A 15,772-nucleotide genomic window follows, 5' to 3' on the forward strand; every position below is an offset into this window, starting at 1 on the left:
GTGTTCAGAGATGAGGGAACCTTTGTGGAGTAGCTGCGCTTCTTCAAGCACAGCTACTCCAGTGAACAGGCAAAGTTTGATGCACTGTACATATGGAACTTTGCCCGTTCATGTGTTTGCAGCAGCGCTTTTTTTTTGCCCGCCCATAGGCGGGCAAAAAAGAGCGTTGTCTGACCGTTGCCCTAAGGGGGTTAAAATAAACAGCATTTTACTTCACATCCCTCAAAAATGCTATTCCTTTGTTTCATGAACTGTACCTGGTAGGATGCCAAACAATAATCTAGAAATTAGTTTTTGTTGTTTCTATCTTTATATAGACTAATCTTATCTAAACTGTTATTAAAGTGAAGCACAATTTAGGAGCTATTCTACGAAGCCTACAGTTGTAGAGGATTGTATGAATAGCAATTTTCTAATACAATGTTTTATTAGAATCCTTCTCATTATAAACAGATGGAGTCCAATTATAACTTCCATCCAGCATAACCTAAGGGGGCTTGACCTATATGAGCTGTTTTATGACATTTATGTAACCTTAGGAGGGCCCTGCAACAGATTTAACATTGAGGCCCAGGAGATTTAAGTTATGCCTCTGCTCTATATGAATTGTCGACAAAAGCTTCCACCTATTTCTATCAACAAAGGCTTTTTATTCAGATGACTCCGGATTGCAGTTACCACATGATGAAGCAGAACCTCTTTGCCTGGAGCTACATGGAGACTTTTTGTAGTGCAACTTCCCAATTTTAATATTGCAAGTTACAAATGTAGTCAGCAGAAGATCCAACCCCAGATGTATGCAAGGGGAGGTTTTACTGTTGCAATTGCCCTATCTCTGCGTTTTTGTTTTTTTTTCTTAAATGCAAGTCCAGCCTGTAATTTTCTTCTGAGCTACATAGCAGTGGAGCTCAGAAGCTACTCTTGCTCAGTGAAAAGATCAGACAGAGCATTCCTTGGGCCTAAGTAACACGGGCGTTTTTTCCCGTAATTTGCGGATCGCATAATGGATGCGCATCCGCAAATCGCGTGACCGGGGCCGACTATTCGATGAAAAATCTGCACCTAGCAGCGTTTTCAGCTAAACGGCCCAGCGCTGCCCGCTATCTTTGCCACAGCTGTGGCAGAGAAGAACGATGTTTGCCCATTGAATTCAATGGAGCTGGCAATACAGCCGGCTCCATTGAAAGCGATGAGCTGCCGGCAAGCGCTGGATGAATTTTCGGGGAACGGCTTAAAATATAAGCCCTTCCCTAAAAACCATCCTGAAAATGTGTAAAAATAAAAAAAAAGTATACTCACCTTTTTCTGCAGCCGGAGTTCAGCCGCGTCCGGCCGGCAGTTCTGCTGAACTGCTCTCTGTAGTATTCAGCAGGCGGGGATTTAAAATCCCCGCCTGCTGAATGGGCTGCCTCTGATTGGTCACAGCCCTCACCAATCAGAGGCAGCTCACTCACCCATTCATGAATGGGTGAGTGCTGCCTCTGATTGGCTGAGAGCAGGGACCAATAGCTGAGAGCTGCCTCAGATTGGTCCCTGCGCTCAGCCAATCAGAGGCAGTACTGACTCACCCATTCATGAATTCATGAATGGGTGAGTGAGAGCTGCCTCTGATTAGTGAGGGCCGTGACCAATCAGAGGCAGCCCATTCAGCAGGCGGGGATTTTAAATCCCTGCCTGCTGAATACTACAGAGAGCAGTTCAGGGGAACTGCCGGACGGACGCGGCTGAACTCCGGCTGCAGGAAAAAGGTGAGTATACTTTTTTTTTTATTTTTACACATTTTCAGGATGGTTTTCAGGGAAGGGCTTATTTATTTTAAGCCCTTCCCGAAAATTCATCCAGCGCTTGCCGGCAGCCCATTGCTTTCAATGGAGCCGGCTGTATTGCCGGCTCCATTGAATTCAATGGGCGAAAATCGTTCTCCTCTGCCACAGCTGTTACAGCTGTGGCAGAGGAGAACGATCTTTAGTATATGTTCTTAATAGGGGCGGCGCTGCTGCCGCTGGCCCCGTTGAGCGCAGATAGGCGCGTTCTGCGAATCGTTGTGTCCTATAATTCATCGCACACCTGCATAAAAAATGGACATGTGCCTGCTCCCATTGGGATGCATTGGGTCTATAGATCTGCAGATCGCAAGCGCGTCTGCAGATCGAACCAAAAAACGCCCATGTGACCGAGCCCTTAGTCACAATTATAGAGAGAACTGTTCAGCTGAACAGTCTTCCCTCTCTTTTCTGCACACATCTCTGTGATCAGAGTGGAAAGGAAACGGTAAGCTGAACAGTCAGTGTTCAGCCTCATGTTGCAGACAGGACAAAACTAGAGCCTGGAGAGGAAAATAAGGCACTGGATGCCAGATGCAATATTAACTCTTCCATTACCTGACACATTTTCTTAAATTTAATTATTTGACTGTCCAATTCACCATGGATTTTTAAATTAACTTCCTTAATTGCCGTAGACCGTACATATATAAACATTAACCCTTTCCCTGTCCTATACCACCACAGATCCTAACATTTACCACTTCTCTGCCCAAGAACAGCAAGAATATTACAATTAATTCCCTCACTGTCCAAGACAGTGAGAGAGATAATACTTACGTTCAGTATGCAGTATTGAATGACCCATTCACTGCCAAACTATTTCAATAAATGATGTGTGGTACTGTATATAGTGATTAGAGATGAGCGAACGTACTCGTCTGAGCTTGATACTCGTTCGAGTATTAGCGTGTTCGAGATGCTCGTTACTAGAGGCGAGCACCACGCGATGTTCGAGTTACTTTCACTTTAATCTCTGAGATGTTAGCGCGCTTTTCTGGCCAATAGAAAGACAGGGAAGGCATTAGAACTTCCCCCTGCGACGTTCAAGCCCTATACCACCCCCCTGCAGTGAGTGGCTGGCGAGATCAGGTGTCACCCGAGTATATAAATCGGCCCCTCCCGCGGCTCGCCACAGATGCGTTCTGACACAGAGGAGGGAAAGTGCTGTTGGTGCCGGAGCTGCTATAGGGAGAGTGTTAGGATTGATTTTAGGCTTCAAGAACCCCAACGGTCCTTCTTAGGGCCACATCTGACCGTGTGCAGTACTGTTGAGGCTGCTTTTTGCAGTGTTGCACATTTTCTTTTTTTTTGTATATCGGCCGTGCAGAGCATTGCGTCCAGAGCATTGCATCCTGCAGTAATTTTACATAGTCCAGGGCCAGTAGTGGTGGTGAGGCAGGGACAGTGAAAGACATATCCAGTCTATATAGGCAGTGGGCTTTTCCAAAAAAATTTGGGAAAAAAAATCTATTTGGGCTGCCTGTGACCGTCCTGACTGTACTGCGTCTCTGCTGGGGGTAGTTGTCCTAATTCATACGCAGCCAGCTAAGTGTTACAGCAGGCTTGCGCAAAATTCTTTCCTGGCTCTGCTGTGCGTTCCGTAAGCGAAGTCAGCCTCCAACCACAGGCCAATAAGCAGCACATTTAATTACAGCGTTCTGTTTCTGCACTACTGGTAATACAGCATGCTGATGGGTAGGAGTAGGCCTAGAGGATGTGGACGCGGGCGAGGACGCGGAGGCCCAAGTCAGGGTTTGGGCACAGGCCGAGCTCCTGATCCAGGTGTATCGCAGCCGACTGCTGTGGGATTAGGAGAGAGGCACGTTTCTGGCGTCCCCACATTCATCTCACAATTAATGGGTCCACGCGGTAGACCTTTATTAGAAAATGAGCAGTGTGAGCAGGTCCTGTCGTGGATGGCAGAAAGTGCATCCAGCAATCTATCGACCACCCAGAATTCTGCGCCGTCCACTGCTGCAACTCTGAATCCTCTGGCTGCTGCTCCTCCTTCCTCCCAGCCTCCTCACTCCATTATAATGAAACATTCTGAGGAGCAGGCAGACTCCCAGGAACTGTTCTCGGGCCCCTGCCCAGAATGGGCAGCAATGGTTCCAAATCCTCTCCCACTGGAGGAGTTTGTCGTGACCGATGCCCAACCTTTGGAAAGTTCCTGGGGTCCGGGGGATGAGGCTGGGGACTTCCGGCAACTGTCTCAAGAGCTTTCAGTGGGTGAGGAGGATGATGACGATGAGACACAGTTGTCTATCACTCAGGTAGTAGTAATTGGAGTAAGTCCGAGGGAGGAGCGCACAGAGGATTTGGAGGAAGAGCAGCAGGACGATGAGGTGACTGACCCCACCTGGTTTGCTACGCCTACTGAGGACATGTCTTCAGAGGGGGAGGCAAGTGCAGCAGCAGGGCAGGTTGGAAGAGGCAGTACGGTGGCCAGGCGTAGAGGCAGGGCCAGACAGAATAATCCACCAACTGTTTCCCAAAGTGCCCCCTCGCGCCATGCCACCCTGCAGAGGCCGAGGTGCTCAAAGGTCTGGCAGTTTTTCACTGAGAGTGCAGACGACCGACGAACAGTGGTGTGCAACCATTGTCGCGCCAAGATCAGCCGGAGAGCCACCACCACCAGCCTCACCACCACCAGCATGCGCAGACATATGATGGCCAAGCACCCCACAAGGTGGGACGAAGGCCGTTCACCCCCTCCGGTTTGCACCGCTGCCTCTCCCCCTGTGCCCCAACCTGCCACTGAGATCCAACCCCCCTCTCAGGACACAGGCACTACCGTCTTCTGACCTGCACCCACACCCTCACCTCCGCTGTCCTCGGCCCCATCCACCAATGTCTCTCAGCGCACCGTCCAGCCGTTGCTAGCGCAAGTACGCCGCCACGCACCCGCACGCTCAAGCGTTAAACGTGCACATAGCCAAATTTATCAGCCTGGAGATGCTGCCGTATAGGGTTGTGGAAGCGGAGACTTTCAAAGGTATGATGGCGGCGGCGGCCCCGCGCTACTCAGTTCCCAGTTGCCACTACTTTTCCCGATGTGCCGTCCCAGCCCTGCACGACCACGTCTTCCACAACATTGTACGCGCCCTCACCAATGCGGTTACTGCCAAGGTCCACTTAACAACGGACACGTGGACAAGCACAGGCGGGCAGGGCCACTATATCTCCCTGATGGCACATTGAGTGAATTTAGTGGAGGCTAGGACAGAGTCAGAGCCTGGGACCGCTCACATCCTACCCACCCCCAGAATTGCGAGCCCCAGCTCGGTGGTGGTATCTGCGGCGGTGTATGCTTCCTCCACTAAACCAACCTCCTCCTCCTACGCAACCTCTGTCTCGCAATCAAGATGTGTCAGCAGCAGCACGTCGCCAGCAGTCGGTGTCGCGCGGCACGGCAGCACAGCGGTGGGCAAGCGTCAGCAGGCCGTGCTGAAACTACTCAGCTTAGGAGAGAAGAGGCACACGGCCCACGAACTGCTGCAGGGTCTGACTGAGCAGACCGACCGCTGGCTTGCGCCGCTGAGCCTCCAACCGGGCATGGTCGTGTGTGACAACGGCCGTAACCTAGTGGCGGCTCTGCAGCTCGGCAGCCTCACGCACGTGCCATGCCTGGCCCACGTCTTTAATTTGGTGGTTCAGCGCTTTCTGAAAAGCTACCCACGCTTGTCAGACCTGCTCGGAAAGGCGCGCCGGCTCTGCGCACATTTCCGCAAGTCCAACACGGACGCTGCCACCCTGCGCACCCTGCAACATCGGTTTCATCTGCCAGTGCACTGACTGCTGTGCGACGTGCCCACACGGTGGAACTCTACGCTCCACATGTTGGCCAGGCTCTATGAGCAGCGTAGAGCTATAGTGGAATACCAACTCCAACATGGGCGGCCCAGTGGGAGCCAGCCTCCTCAATTCTTTACAGAAGAGTGGGCCTGGTTGGCAGACATCTGCCAGGTCCTTGGAAACTTTGAGGAGTCTACCCAGATGGTGAGCGGCGATGCTGCAATCATTAGCGTCACCATTCCTCTGCTATGCCTCTTGAGAAGTTCCCTGCAAAGCAGAAAGGCAGACGCTTTGCGCTCGGAAACAGAGGCGGGGGAAGACAGTATGTCGCTGGATAGTCAGAGCACCCCCCTGTCTATATCTCAGAGCGTTGAGGAGGAGGAGCATGAGGAGGATGAGGAGGAGGGGGAAGAGACAGCTTGGCCCACTGCTGAGGGTACCCATGCTGCTTGCCTGTCATCCTTTCAGCGTGTATGGCCTGAGGAGGAGGAGGAGGAGGAGGATCCTGAAAGTGATCTTCCTAGTGAGGACAGCCAGGTGTTGCGTACAGGTACCCTGGCACACATGGCTGACTTCATGTTAGGATGCCTTTCTCGTGACCCTCGCGTTACACGCATTCTGGCCACTACGGATTACTGGGTGTACACACTGCTCGACCCACGGTATAAGGAGAACCTTTCCAATCTCATACCCGAAGAGGAAAGGGGTTCGAGAGTGATGCTATACCACAGGACCTTGGCGGACAAACTGATGGTAAAATTCCCATCCGACAACGCTAGTGGCCGAAGGTGCAGTTGCGAGGGCCAGGTAGCAGGGGAGGCGCGGAGATCAGGCAGCATGTACAGCACAGGCAGGGGAACACTCTCTAAGGCCTTTGACAGCTTTCTGGCTCCCCAGCAAGACTGTGTCACCGCTCCCCAGTCAAGGCTGAGTCGGCGGGAGCACTGTAAAAGGATGGTGAGGGAGTACGTAGCCGATCGCACGACCGTCCTCCGTGACGCCTCTGCCCCCTACAACTACTGGGTGTCGAAGCTGGATACGTGGCCTGAACTCGCGCTGTATGCCCTGGAGGTGCTTGCTTGTCCTGCGGCTAGCGTCTTGTCAGAGAGGGTGTTTAGTGCGGCTGGGGGAATCATCACAGATAAGCGTACCCGCCTGTCAACCGACAGTGCCGACAGGCTTACACTCATAAAGATGAACAAAGCCTGGATTTCCCCAGACTTCTCTTCTCCACCAGCGGACAGCAGCGATACCTAAACAATACGTAGGCTGCACTCGCGGATGGAAGCATTGTTCTCTATCACCATCAAAAACGTGGACCTTTTAGCTTCATCAATCTGTGTATAATATTCATCCTCCTCCTCCTGCTCCTCCTCCTGAAACCTCACGTAATCACGCCGAACAGGCAATTTTTCTTAGGCCCACAAGGCTCAGTCATATAATTTTTGTAAACAATTTTTATACGTTTCAATGCTCATTAAAGCGTTGAAACTTGCACCTGAACCAATTTTTATTTTAACTGGGCTGCCTCCAGGCCTAGTTACAAATTAAGCCACATTAACCAAAGCGATTAATGGGTTTCACCTGCCCTCTTGGTTGGGCATGGGCAATTTTTCTGACGTACATAAGTACTGTTGGTACACCATTTTTTTGGGGCCCTCGCCTACAGTGTAATCCAATTAATTTTTTGCCCACCTGCATTAAAGCTGACGTTACATCAGCTGTGCTGGGCACTGCAATGGGATATATTTATGTACCGCCGGTGGCTTCCTGGCACCCACCCATGCTGTCGGTCCACACGGAGTTGTTACTGCATGTGTCCACTTCTAAAGAACCCCAGTCTGACTGGGGCATGCAATGCAGTGTGGGCCGAAGCCCACCTGCATTAAACATGACATTACCTCCGCTGTGCTGGGCACTGCAATGGGATATATTTATGTACCGTCGGTGGGTTCCAGGGAGCCACCCATGCTGTCCGTCCACACGGAGTTGTAACTGCATGTGTCCACTTCTAAAGAACCCCAGTCTGACTGGGGCATGCAGTGTGGGCCGAAGCCCACCTACATTAAACATGACATTACCTCAGCTAACACGGTACCAGATCTTTGTTTTCATTACCTCAGCTGTGATGGGCAATGCAATGGGATATATTTATGTACCGCCGGTGGCTTCCTGGCACCCATCCATGCTGTCGGTGCACAGGGACTTCACAATAGGGAGTTGTAACTGCCTGTGTCTATGAATTAAAAACCCCGGTCAGATTGGGGCATGCAGTGTGGGCCGAAGCCCACCTGCATTTAATCTGACGTTAGCTCTGCTGTCCAGGGCACTGCAATGGGATACATTTATGTACAGCCGGTGGGTTCCAGGGAGCCACCCATGCTGTGGGTGCACACGGAATTCCCATTGCGGAGTTGTACCTGCCTGTGACTATTTATAAAAAATCGCGGTCTGCCTGGGCATGCAGACACCTTGACAGAATGAATAGTGTGTGGCACATAGGTTCCCCATTGCTATGTCCACGTGTGCAGCTCCTGATGACGGTGGCACAGGATTATATTTCTCATTGCTTCTGTACAGCATTGTGGGCTATCGCCCCGCCCCTTTTAAAGAAGATCGCTGCCTAGCAGTGCCAACCCTCTGCAGTGTGTGCCTGCGGTTCCTCCTCATGGCAGACGCACTTATAAATAGACATGAGGGTGGTGTGGCATGAGGGCAGCTGAAGGCTGCGCAGGGACACTTTGGTGTGCGCTGTGGACACTTGGTCGTGCGGAGGGGGGGGGGGCTGGTTGGGCAGCATGTAACCCAGGAGAAGTGGCAGCGGAGTGTCATGCAGGCAGTGATTGTACTTTGTTGGAGGTAGTGTGGTGCTTAGCTAAGGTATGCATTGCTAATGAGGGCTTTTCAGAAGTAAAAATTGTTGGGAGGGGGGGGCACTCTTGCCGCTATTGTGGCTTAATAGTGGGACCTGGGAACTTGAGATGCAGCCCAACATGTAGCCCCTCGCCTGCCCTATCAGTTTCTGTGTCGTTCCCATCACTTTCTTGAATTGCCCAGATTTTCACAAATGAAAACCTTAGCGAGCATCGGCGATATACAAAAATGCTCGGGTCGCCCATTGACTTCAATGGGGTTCGTTACTCGAAACGAACACTCGAGCATCGCGAAAATTTCGTCCCGAGTAACGAGCACCCGAGCGTTTTGGTGCTCGCTCATCTCTATTTATTTGTCATCAAGTCAGAGTGATCCTCATGTATTAAATGAGTCATTGCTAAGGCATACCTTAGCTAAGCACCACACTACCTTCAACAAAGCACAATCACTGCCTGCATGACACTCCACTGCCACTTCTCCTGGGTAACATGCTGCCCAACCCCCCCGCACTACCCAGTGTCCACAGCGCACACCAAAGTGTCCCTGCGCAGCCTTCAGCTGCACTCATGCCACACGCTGGCCTCAGAGCCACACCACCCTTATGTCTATTTATAAGTGCGTCTGCCATGAGGAGGAACCGCAGGCACACACTGCAGAGGGTTGGCACGGCCAGGCAGCGACCCTCTTTAAAAGGGGTGGGGTGATAGCCCACAATGCTATACAGAAGCAATGAGAAATCCAATCCTGTGCCACCTCCATCAGGAGCTGCACACGTGGGCATAGCAATGGGGAACCCATGTGCCACATACTATTCATTCTGTCAAGGTGTCTGCATGCCCCAGTCAGACCGGGGTTTTTTATAAATAGTCACAGGCAGGTACAACTCCGCAATGGGAATTCCATGTGCACCCACAGCATGGGTGGCTCCCTGGAACGCACCGGCTGTACATAAATGTATCCCCTGGACAGCAGAGCTAAAGTCAGATTACATGCACGTGGGCTTCGGCCCTCACTGCATGCCCCAGTCACACTGGGGTTTTTTATAAGTAGACACAGGCAGGTACAACTCCCTATTGTGAAGTCCCTGTGGACCCACAGCATGGGTGGCTCCCTGGAACCCACCGGCGGTACATAAATAAATCCCATTGCAGTGCCCATCACAGCTGAGGTAACATCAGGTTTAATGCAGGTGGGCTTCGGCCCACACTGCATGCCCCAGTTAGACTGGGGTTCTTTAGAAGTGGACACATGCAGTTACAACTCCGTGTGGACCGACAACATGGGTGGGTCCCAGGAAGCCACTGGCGGTACATAAATATATCCCATTGCATTGCCCATCACAGCTGAGGTAACATCCGATTAAATGCAGATGGTCTTCGGCCCACACTGCATGCCCCAATCTGACAGGGGTTTTTACTACATAGACACTGGCAGGTACAAATCCCTAATGTGAAGTCCCTGTGGAACCACAGCATGGGTGGCTCCCTGGAACCCATCAGCGGTACATAAATATATCCCATTGCATTGCCCATCACAGCTGAGGTTACGTCAAGTTTAATGCAGGTGGGCTTCGGCCCACACTGCATGCCCCAGTCAGACTGGGGTTCTTTAGAAGTGGACACATGCAGTTACAACTCCGTGGCGACCGACAGCATGGGTGGGTCCCAGGAAGCCACGGGCGGTACATAAATATATCCCATTGCATTGCCCATCACAGCTGAGGTAACGTCCGATTAAATGCAGGTGGTCTTCGGCCCACACTGCATGCCCCAGTCTGACCGGGGTTTTTAATACATAGACACTGGCAGGTACAAATCCCTAATGTGAAGTCCCTGTGGACCCACAGCATGGGTGGCTCCCTGGAACCCACCGGCGGTACATAAGCAGTGTGTACACCCAGTAATCCGTAGTGGCCAGAATGCATGTAACGAGGGTCACGAGAAAGGCATCCTAACATGAAGTCCGCTATGTGTGCCAGGGTACCTGTACACAACACATGGCTGTCCTCACTAGGAAGATCACTTTCAGGATCCTCCTCCTCCTCACGCCATACACGCTGAAAGGATGACAGGCAAGCAGCATGGGTACCCTCAGCAGTGGGCCAAGCTCTCTCTTCTCCCTCCTCCTCATGCTCCACCCCCTCCTCCTCCTCAACGCGCTGAGATATAGACATGAGGGTGCTCTGACTATCCAGCGACATACTGTCTTCCCCCGCCTCTGTTTCCGAGCGCAAAGCGTCTGCCTTTATGGTTTGCAGGGAACTTCTCAAGAGGCATAGCAGAGGAATGGTGACGCTAATGATTGCAGCATCACCGCTCACCATCTGGGTAGACTCCTCAATGTTTCCAAGGACCTGGCAGATGTCTGCCAACCAGGCCCACTCTTCTGTAAAGAATTGAGGAGGCTGACTCCCACTACGCCGCCCATGTTGGAGTTGGTATTCCACTATAGCTCTACGCTGCTCATAGAGCCTGGCCAAAATGTGGAGCATAGAGTTCCACCATGTGGGCACGTCGCACAGCAGTCGGTGCACTGGCAGATGAAACCGATGTTGCAGGGTGCGCAGGGTGGCAGCGTCCGTGTGGGACTTGCGGAAATGTGCGCAGAGCCGGCGCACCTTTACGAGCAGGTCTGACAAGCGTGGGTAGCTTTTCAGAAAGCGCTGAACCACCAAATTATAGACGTGGGCCAGGCATGGCATGTGCGTGAGGCTGCCGAGCTGCAGAGCCGCCACCAGGTTACGGCCGTTGTCACACACGACCATGCCCAGTTGGAGGCTCAGCGGTGAAAGCCAGCGACCGGTCTGCTCTGTCAGACCCTGCAGTAGTTCGTGGGCCGTGTGCCTCTTCTCTCCTAAGCTGAGTAGTTTCAGCACGGCCTGCTGACGCTTGCCCACCGCTGTGCTGCCGTGCCGCGCGACACCGACTGCTGGCGACGTGCTGCTGCTGACACATCTTAATTGCGAGACAGAGGTTGCGTAAGAGGAGGAGGAGGAGGTTGGTTGAGTGGAGGAAGCATACACCGCCGCAGATACCAGCACCGAGCTGGGGCCCGCAATTCTGGGGGTGGGTAGGACGTGAGCGGTCCCAGGCTCTGACTCTGTCCCAGCCTTCACTAAATTCACCCAATGTGCCGTCAGGGAGATATAGTGGCCCTGCCCGCCTGTGCTTGTCCACGTGTTCGTTGTTAAGTGGACCTTGGCAGTAACCACATTGGTGAGGGCGCGTACAATGTTGCGGGAGACGTGGTCGTGCAGGGCTGGGACGGCACATCGGGAACCGAGTAGCGCGGGGCCACCGCCGCCATCATAATTTTGAAAGCCTCCGTTTCCACAAGCCTTTACGGCAGCATCTCCAGGCTGATCAATTTGGCTATGTGCACGTTTAACGCTTGAGCATGAGTATGCGTGGTGGCGTACTTGCGCTTGCGCTCAAACAGTCGCGCTAGCGACGGCTGGACGCTGCGCTGAGAGACATTGCTAGATGGGGCCGAGGACAGCGGAGGTGAGGGTGTGGGTGCAGGCCGGGAGACGGTCGTGCCTGTGTCCTGAGACGGGGGTTGGATCTCAGTGGCAGGTTGGGGCACAGGGGGAGAGGCAGTGGTGCAAACCGGAGGCGGTGAACGGCCTTCGTCCCACCTTGTGGGGTGCTTGGCCATCATATGTCTGCGCATGCTGGTGGTGGTGGTGGCTCCACGGCTGATCTTGGTGCGACAAACTTTGCACACCACAGTTCGTCGGTCGTCTGCACTCTCAGTGAAAAACTGCCACACCTTTGAGCACCTCGGCCTCTGCAGGGTGGCATGGCGCTAGGGGGCGCTTTGGGAAACAGTTGGTGGATTATTCGGTCTGGCCCTTCCTCTACCCCTGGCCACCGCACTGCCTCTTCCAACCTGCCCTGCTGCTGCACTTGCCTCCCCCTCTGAAGACCTGTCCTCAGTAGGCTTAGCAAACCAGATGGGGTCAGTCACCTCATCGTCCAGCTGCTCTTCCTCCGAATCTTCTGTGCGCTCCTCCCTCGGACTTACTGCAATTACTACTACCTGAGTGATAGACAACTGTGTCTCATCGTCATCCTCACCCACTGAAAGCTCTTGAGACAGTTGCCGGAAGTCCCCAGCCTCATCCCCCGGACCCCGGGGACTTTCCAAAGGTTGGGCATCGGTCACGACAAACTCCTCCAGTGGGAGAGGAACCATTGCTGCCCATTCTGAGCAGGGGCCCGAGAACAGTTCCTAGGAGTCTGCCTGCTCCTCAGAATGTGTCATTGTAATGGAGTGAGGAGACTGGGAGGAAGGAGGAGCAGCAGCCAGAGGATTCAGAGTTGCAGCAGTGGACGGCGTAGAAGTCTGGGTGGTCGATAGATTGCTGGATGCACATCCATGACATGACCTGCTCACACTGCTCATTTTCTAATAAAGGTCTACCGCGTGGACGCATTAATTGTGAGATGAATCTGGGGACACCAGAAACGTGCCTCTCTCCTTATCCCGCAGCAGTCGGCTGCGATACACCTGGATCAAGAGCTCGACCTGTGGCCACACCCTGACTTGGGCCTCCGCGTCCTCGCCCGCGTCCACATCCTCTAGGCCTTCCCCTACCCCTCAGCATGGTGTATTACGAGTAGAGCAGAAACAGAACTCTGTAATTAAATGTGCCGCTTATTGGCCTGTGGTTGGAGGCTGACTTCGCTTACGGAATGCACAGCAGAGCCAGGAAACAATTTTGCACACGCCTGCAGTGAGACGTAGGTGCGTATGACTGAGCTGGTGGAATTAACAGCGCAGAAGCAGTGAAGTAGCCAAAGGCCAGTAGTAGGCCTTAAGTATTTTGCTTCAATTTTTTAAAATGACGAGCTGATACAGCAGACAGATACTGTATGCAGCGTATATTATGTATACTGTTTCCCTCTGGCTGGATGACGGCGGTGATATAACGGAGACAGCAGAGCCAGGAAACAATTTTGCGCACGCCTGCACTGAGGCGTAGGTGGATATGACTGAGCTAGTGGAATTCACAGAGCAGAAGCAGTCAAGTAGCCACAGGCCACTAGTAGGCCTTAAGTATTTTGCTTCTATTTTTTTAAATGCTAAGCTGATACAGCAGACAGATACTGTAGGCAGCGTATATTATGTATACTGTTTCCCTCTGGCGGGATGACGGTGGTGATGTAATGGAGACAGCAGAGCCAGGAAACAATTTTGCGCACGCCTGCACTGTGACTTAGGTGCGTATGACTGAGCTAGTGGAATTCACAGCGCAGAAGCAGTCAAGTTGCCAAAGGCCAGTAGTAGGCCTTAAGTATTTTGCTTCTATTTTTTTAAATGCTGAGCTGATACAACAGACAGATACTGTAGGCAGCATATATTATGTATACTGTTTCCCTCTGGCGGGATGACGGTGGTGATGTAACGGAGACAGCAGAGCCAGGAAACAATTTTGTGTATGCCTGCACTGTGACGTAGGTGCGTATGACTGAGCTAGTGGAATTCACAGCGCAGAAGCAGTCAAGTGGCCAAAGGCCACTAGTAGGCCTTAAGTATTTTGCTTCTATTTTTTTAAACGCTGAGCTGATACAGCAGACAGATACTGTGGGCAGCGTATATTATGTATACTGTTTCCCTCTGGCGGGATGACGGTGGTGATATAACGGAGACAGCAGAGCCAGGAAACAATTTTGCGCACGCCTGCACTGAGACATAGGTGCGTATGACTGAGCTAGTGGAATTCACAGCGCAGAAGCCGTCAAGTAGCCAAAGGCCAGTAGTAGGCCTTAAGCATTTTGCTTCTATTTTTTTAAATGCTGAGCCAGTAGTAGGCCTTAAAGGGGTTGTCCCGAGGCAGCAAGTGGGTCTGTACACTTCTGCATGGCCATAATAATGCACTTTGTAATGTACATTGTGCATTAATTATGAGCCATGCAGAAGTTATAAAAAGTTTTATACTTACCTGCTCCGTTGCTGGCGTCCTCGTCTCCATGGTGCCGACTAATTTTCGCCCTCCGATGGCCAAATTAGCCGCGCTTGCGCAGTCCGGGTCTTCTGCAGTCTTCTATGGGGCTCCGTGTAGCTCCGTGTAGCTCCGCCCCGTCACGTGCCGATTCCAGCCAATCAGGAGGCTGGAATCGGCAATGGACCGCACAGAAGAGCTGCGGTCCACGGAGGAAGAGGCCATCTTCAGCGGTGAGTAGAGAAGTCACCGGAGCGCGGGGATTCAGGTAAGCGCTCCGGTGAGCTTTCTTTACCTCCCTGCATCGGGGTTGTCTCGCGCCGAACGGGGGGGGGGGGTTGAAAAAAAAAAAAAACCCGTTTCGGCGCGGGACAACCCCTTTAAGCATTTTGCTTCTATTTTTTTAAATGCTGACAGATACTGTAGGCAGCGTATATTATGTATACTGTTTCCCTCTGGCGGTATGACGGTGATGATGTAACGGAGACAGCAGAGCCAAGAAACAATTTTGCGCACGCCTGCACTGTGACGTAGGTGCGTATGACTGAGCTAGTGGAATTCACAGCGCAGAAGCAGTCAAGTGGCCAAAGGCCACTAGTAGGCCTTAAGTATTTTCCTTCTATTTTTTTGAACGCTGAGCTGATACAGCAGACAGATACTGTAGGCAGCGTATATTATGTATACTGTTTCCCTCTGGCGGGATGACGGCGGTACTGTAACGGAGACAGCAGAGCCAGGAAACAATTTTGCGCACGCCTGCACTGTGACTTAGGTGCGTATGACTGAGCTAGTGGAATTCACAGCGCAGAAGCACTCAAGTGGCCAAAGGCCACTAGTAGGCCTTAAGTATTTTGCTTCTATTTTTTAAATGCTGGGCTGATACAGCAGACAGATACTGTAGGCAGCGTATATTATGTATACTGTTTGCCTCTGGCGGGATGACGGCGGTGATGTAATGGAGACAGCAGAGCCAGGAAACTATTTTGCGCAAGCCTGCTCTAACGCTTAGCTGCGTATTAATTAGGACTACTACCCCCAGCAGACACACAGTACACTGAAGACGGTCACAGGCAGCCTAAATATAGTATTTTTCCCCAATTTTTTGAAAAAGCCCACTGCCTATATAGCCTGAATATCTCTTTCCCTGTACCACTGTCCCTGCCTCACTAGTACTGGCCCTATACTCTGTACAATGACTGCAGACTGAGGACGCAATGCTCTGCACGCCCGATATACAAAAAAAAAAAAATTGTGCAACACTGCTCACAGCAGCCTCAACAGTACTGCACACAGTCAGATGTGGCCCTAAGAAGGACCGTTGGGGTTCTTG

The sequence above is a fragment of the Eleutherodactylus coqui genome, chromosome 9 (assembly GCF_035609145.1).
Source record: "Eleutherodactylus coqui strain aEleCoq1 chromosome 9, aEleCoq1.hap1, whole genome shotgun sequence".
In the NCBI taxonomy this organism is placed as follows: Eukaryota; Metazoa; Chordata; class Amphibia; order Anura; family Eleutherodactylidae; genus Eleutherodactylus; species Eleutherodactylus coqui.